The following is a 6383-nucleotide window of genomic DNA, read 5'->3' as shown; positions in this document are numbered from 1 at the left end:
GACCGCAGGTTCAACGTCTGAGGTGAGCTTTGAGGATAGATCGGCGTGGCCCATTCGGATGAGTACGTCTCTGAAGTTATATGCTTGGTTGAAGAATTTATTATTGTTGTTCATGTGCAGCTTCACCAAGGCTGCTCCTTTTCTTAAAGGGTGGACTATATTTATCCACCCTTCTTGTCCTTCTAGGAGCAGTCGGCACAGTTCCCTTGTTTTTCTTGGCCATGTTGTTTCCTTGTTAGGGGACGTGGTATGGGCTAATCCGCATAATAAGGCTTGCCAGGATAACTCTTTGAATCGGTCTTCGAGGCGGTAGACATCGGGCGCGCGACGACATAGTACTCTTCCCCAATCGCCGAGTATTACATGGACCGTCCCTGTGCTCTCGATTACGTTTTTATGAACCCTCGTCGCCAAATTTTGTGGTCCTTTACCACAACGTCCATATTTTCTCTCATGTGCTCTGGGAAAATATATAAGGAGCTGGCTCTTCTTTCCATCCGGAACTGGAGTTCTTCTTCCATTTCTAGAAGATCCTTTTTACTATTTTTTAATTGCACCCAGAAGAGGAGCGGTGATTCTGCTCTTACTACAGTTACCTCCAGGCGACTACGGGTCAGGAAGTCTGTGTCGATGTAGGATACTTCCATTTCTGTAGGGATCGAAATATAAAAAAAATTTCTTATTGTGATGTTGATGGATAATCTGTGAGCATTGCCGTATATATGCGGAGTGAGAATGGGGTATTTGTAATGGCGGAATGCCTTTCTTCTTATGATTCCGGTTTCTTGGCCGTTGTTAATAAAATTTTTTTTTCTTGTTAAACATTTATTTATTTATTTATTTATTTATTTATTTTTTATTTTTTATCTTTTTTTATTTTTTTATTTTAGTTGTAGGGTATAATTAGTGGTTTCTTTGGTGGGAAGAAGAGGGTACGATTATGTTCTGGTTTTGTTTCGGCGTAAGTAGGTTGTTCCTTTTCGGTATTTAAAACTGGAGCTGTGGCTTCTTTCATTGGCGGTGGTCTTTTCAGTTTTAAGTGTAATAATAACTGTGTGAGGGAATCCCATATGGCTCCCAGCAGGTATAAGGACCATCCATATACCGTATGCAAGGCGTAACCATGTACTATTGTATCCAGTATTAATTTGAAGATTCTTATTCCTAAATAAATGCCCATTATTCCTGCGCTGATGTTACCGAAAATTAAAAATTTGTTCCAAAATTTTTCCCATGTTGAAATTGCAATTTTTTCTACAACGTTTTTGTCTAGTAAATTTGAGAGCGATCCTCCCTGAATAGGCGAGGATCTTCCCATTACGCCCCTTGCTACGCTATTTAGCACTGCAGGTCGTTCTGCTGGAAACATTATGTGATCTCTAAGTTCTTCGAGATCGTTTTCTGTATATATGCCGCTTGTGGCGAGTGATCCTGGGCTTAAGTATTTCCAAGTGGGTTTGGTTAATGGTTTCATAACTGCCGGCGGTAATGTGTCCACAGGTCTCGGTGTAAGTTTATACCAAGAATCTCCTAATCCTAAGAGATACATGGCAGGCGCGAACGCATTGCACGCTGTTTGTATTCCTTGTCGTAACAAAATATGAGTTTGAGGGGTCAAAAAATATGTTTCGTTCCCTCTTAATACTGCTAATTGATCGTAGCATTCTTCTGTTCTTGCGATTCTTACCTCGACAGGTACGCATTTTACTATGTGAATTACTTCTCCCGCTAGCAAGGCCATATATCCGGATCCTTTCATTAAATGATACGCGAAGATATCCGGCGACTGTGTCGCTATCGCTAACGTGTTTTGCAACATTTGTTGTTCTAAATTACATTGTTGTAATAAAATATTTCTGTATAATTGATTTATTTGCGTACGAATATGTTTTTCTACGTATACAAATTTGGAGTTCATATACGTAAATATATCAAGATTTGCTACGCGTGTTTGTTTTTTAAAGATGGTGACCCCAGGTGCAGTTTCAAAAATAATCAATTTTGGATGTTCTGTACGTGTAAGAGTATATCCGCAGGTGACGTATTTTCCCTTGCTGATTAAAGCAAAAATAGTGTTTTGTGTGGTCAATGAGTAGACCATTTGAGCTTGTTGATTTATATTGTCGACGATTTTTCCGCATAGCCTTCGTATAATATTCCGTAGCTTGAAAATTTGCAAGTGTCTGCAGGTACGGGATCCCAAAAGGTATCCCTTCCTTCTATTTTTGAGCAATGAGTGGAGCTGAGTTCGCATGCTATTCCGGATCTGAGTTGTACTTTATTAGTGTTTATACGTACGTCGGCTATGTAGTCTTGTAGAGTTATTTTAATGCTGCCTAGTACGATAACGTCCGACCATGTTCCGTACGGATCGGAGTAAGCGTTTCTGATGCATGCGCCGTCGTTATCCACACGGCCTGCTAATACTACGGGGCGGGTTGTAGTCTGATTAGATTTAATTCCGGTTATAAAAGTGTCGGCTATCCGAAAGGATCCGTAAGCGTGCATTCGTTGACACGCTTCGCGAGATATCTCTTCGACGTAGGCGTACTTTCCATTAAATACGTCCATGGTGTGAGAAAACATTCCACATTTTTTTATTAATCGATCTATTTCCACTTTACATTGAATTACTTTTACGGATTGAAATTCGTTGATTTGAAGGAGTTGGATATAAATTTTGCTTGAATTTAAATTTTGTTGGGGTATGTCACATTCTTCTATATTTAGTAGTAAGATTCGCGGATGCCGATCCGCAGTCGTAGCCTATTATTCCATGCGCCGATCGTAAGCCACTCATTAAGATTAAGATAATTATTCTTCTGATTCCCTCGGCCATCTGAAATTTCCATTTGAAGATATTATTTGGTTCCTTTATTTATTTATTGTGTGTGTTTCCTTTTCTTTTCCTTTTATACCTTCCCCCTCCTATATACATATATATATATATAAATTAAGAATATTTTTAAGAAATATTTTTATTTTTACCGGCTCTCAGTATTTAATAAATAAATAAATGTGATTTTTTTCAAATCCGGCCAATAGAGCCAAGCACGAAAATTAATTCTAAATTTTAGGAACTGTATCTCTTGGTTTGAGATTACTAAGTACCATCAATTAATAATCCTCGAACTTACAATGGGAAAATAGGCGAGAAAAATATTGGTCCGAAAAGTCGTTGAAGCGGGAATTGAACCCGCGTCTTTCGCTTGCCGGGCGACTGCTCTTACCTCTAAGCTATTCAGACCCTTTCGATCCTATATATTTCATTTGCCTTATAATGTATGTTGGTAAATAGCACCATGAATTAGGCCCAGACGCAAATATATAAATTAAGAATATTTTTAAGAAATATTTTTATTTTTACCGGCTCTCAGTATTTAATAAATAAATAAATGTGATTTTTTTCAAATCCGGCCAATAGAGCCAAGCACGAAAATTAATTCTAAATTTTAGGAACTGTATCTCTTGGTTTGAGATTACTAAGTACCATCAATTAATAATCCTCGAACTTACAACGGGAAAATAGGCGAGAAAAATATTGGTCCGAAAAGTCGCTGAAGCGGGAATTGAACCCGCGTCTTTCGCTTGCCGGGCGACTGCTCTTACCTCTAAGCTATTCAGACCCTTTCGATCCTATATTTTTCATTTGCCTTATAATGTATGTTGGTAAATATATATATATATATTTTTTTTTAATTGAATTTAATTGTTTATTATTGTCTTTCCTTTTTGTACTTGGTTGGTTATCACTTATTTTAATATGAGAAATGCGCAATCGGTTTGGATGTACGATCCGACTATTTTTCTTTATTTTAATTTTCACATTATTTCTATTCAATATCTTTAACATTTTGTGTAGTCCTGTGTAATGATCTCCGAATTTTCCTGGTTTCGGGCCTTTTAAGAGAAATACGTGATCTCCTGATTTAAAAACTTGTGGATTAATCTTCTTGTCGTAGTATTTTTTCGATCTATGTTTTGCTTCGATAACGACTTTCGGATCTATATTTTTCTCGCCTATAATTCTGTAGGGGGGTTAGAGGGGATCTTCGGAATTAAAAATCTCGAATTGAGATTGTTCCGTAATAAAGTCTTGGCGGTGTACTAAGCAAAATGTGTGCCCCGTGCACAATTAGTTAATTCCAACGAAAAATTAATTTTCGTTGGAATCGACGCACCGACATCCGCGTACGGCTCGAATAGCCTATCTATTACCGATTTTTATTGATAATTTCTTCGTCGACATCGCTTTCTTCCTTTTCTTTTCCATCTGTTTCCTTGTTATCCTGATCTTTGTTTGGCGGATCGTTTCTTTCTTCTATCTTTTCAGTATTGTTTTTGTTGTTATTATGATTTTCATTATTTTTCTTAATATTTTGTTTTGTCGTCTGACTTCTTGTTTGCATTCTGTTTTGTTTTGGAGGATCATGTATTAGCGCTTTTTCGATAGTTTGCGACGCAGGAGGTTCGTTTAGTTCTTCGGTGGTAAAAGGTATAGAATCGGCGTTATTATCAGGGGGGTCTTCTTTGAATATCGGTTCTTCAATTTCTTCGGTATCTGACAGATATAGTTGAAAATCGTCGTCTTCTTCTTCTTCGTCATCGGTTTCTTCCAGCATTCTGGAAATTATTTCTGCATCTTCCGGATTATTTGGATTTAAAGTTTTCCGTTCTTTTATTATTTTGCAATCAATTTCTTCAAGATCTACTGGGTTTCTTGATAATGCGTCCGCATTTACGTTAGTTTTTCCTGCCTTATAAACAACGTCGTAATCGTATTCTGCTAATTTTAATCTCGAGCGAAGTATTCTCATATTTGCGTCTTGCGCGTTTTTAAACCACATTAAAGGTTTATGATCTGTAACTAGGATGAATTTTCTTCCATATAAGTATGGTCTGAAGTGTTTAACGCAATATATTATGGCTAGTGCTTCCTTTTCGTAAGTGTCGTATTTCGTTTCGTCGTCCGTGAGTGTTCTGGAAGCGTATGCGATAGGTCTGTCATTGTTTATTTCCCCTTGTGAGAGTATTCCTCCTACGGCTAAACCTGACGCATCCGTAGTTAAAATAAATGGTCGAGAGAAGTCAGGGTATTGTAGTACTGGTTCTTCACATAATTTTTGTTTTAATATCTCAAAGGATTCTTCTTGAATTGATGTCCATTCGAAACGAGTGTCGTTTTTTAATAAATTTATTAACGGTTTTGCTAGTTTAGAGAAATTTGGAATAAAGCGCCGGTAATATCCGGCAAGTCCCAAAAATTGCTTAATGTTCTTTGGGGTTTTCGGTCGGGGAAATTTATGTACTGCCTCTAATTTTTTCGGATCTGGTTTTACTCCATCTCTGCCAATTACATATCCCAAATAAGTTACTTCGGTTTTTAAAAATTCACATTTATCAGGTTGTAGTTTTAAATTAGCTTCACGAAGTCGTTCTATTAATGCGTTATATTTTCGTTCGTGTTCTTCTAAGGAAGTAGCATAAATAACAATGTCGTCCATATAAACAAATAATTCTTCGCCCTGTAATCCTGTTAATACTAAATCCATTAGGCGCTGAAATGTTGCAGGAGCATTTTTTAATCCAAAAGGCATTCGATCGAATTCGTAGTGACCGAAGGGAGTAGTGAATGCAGTTTTATGACGGTCAGTAGGATCCATTTTTATTTGATGAAATCCAGATGCTAAATCGCATACGGAGAAATATTGCGCGCCCCCTAATTGATCTAATATATCTACGATGTTAGGTAATGGATATGCGTCACCGATGGTCTTGTCGTTTAAAGCCCGAAAGTCGAGGACCATTCTCCAGCGCTTGTTTCCTTTGGAGTCCTCTTTCTTCGGCACGATCCATATGGGCGTATTGTATGGCGATTGTGAGGGTTTTACGATGCCTCCTTCTAACAGTTTCTCTACCTGCTTGTTTATTTCTTCTTTATGTAGTTGCGGGAATCTGTATTGACGAGTGTTAATTGGTCGATCATCTGTGGTTGGTATTTGATGTTGGAGTACATGAGTTGCAGTTAAATTTTCTCCAGGAATATGAAATTGGTTTTGACTGTTTGTTATTAATTTCTTTACACTTTCTTGTTCCTTTTTATTTAAATGTTCCAATCGTAATAATTCGGTAATTTGTATAAAGCGGTGTTTCTCCTTTTCCTCGGAAACCACTAGGCAATTATGCAAATCGTTGCTAGCATCGTTAATTTGTTGTTGTTTTCTTTTATGTTTAGATTTTCGTTTTCGCATAAATTTATCTATAATTTCTTGCGATTTATTTAATAAAGACATCGAAACTTTTGAAGACGGTTTGGTTTTGTTTTTCATGCTTTTAGAGTTTTTAATGTTTAATTTTTCATTATTTAAATATTTTTGTGCTTT

At 37.0% G+C, this 6383-nt stretch overlaps 1 pseudogene; it reads right to left on the bottom strand.

The window, feature by feature from the left end:
- Window positions 1-886: 886 nt before the first annotated feature.
- LOC145932867 (uncharacterized) lies at window positions 887-2800 on the bottom strand (annotated as a pseudogene).
- Between the last annotated feature and the right edge of the window lie 3583 nt (window positions 2801-6383).

Source organism: Prenolepis imparis, unplaced genomic scaffold, assembly GCF_030444845.1.
Source record: "Prenolepis imparis isolate NDT839.2.m4 unplaced genomic scaffold, iyPreImpa1.0 SCAF_2, whole genome shotgun sequence".
Lineage (NCBI taxonomy): Eukaryota > Metazoa > Arthropoda > Insecta > Hymenoptera > Formicidae > Prenolepis > Prenolepis imparis.
The sequence above is the reverse complement of the archived record's forward strand: the minus strand, read 5'-3'. Positions and strand labels throughout refer to the sequence as shown.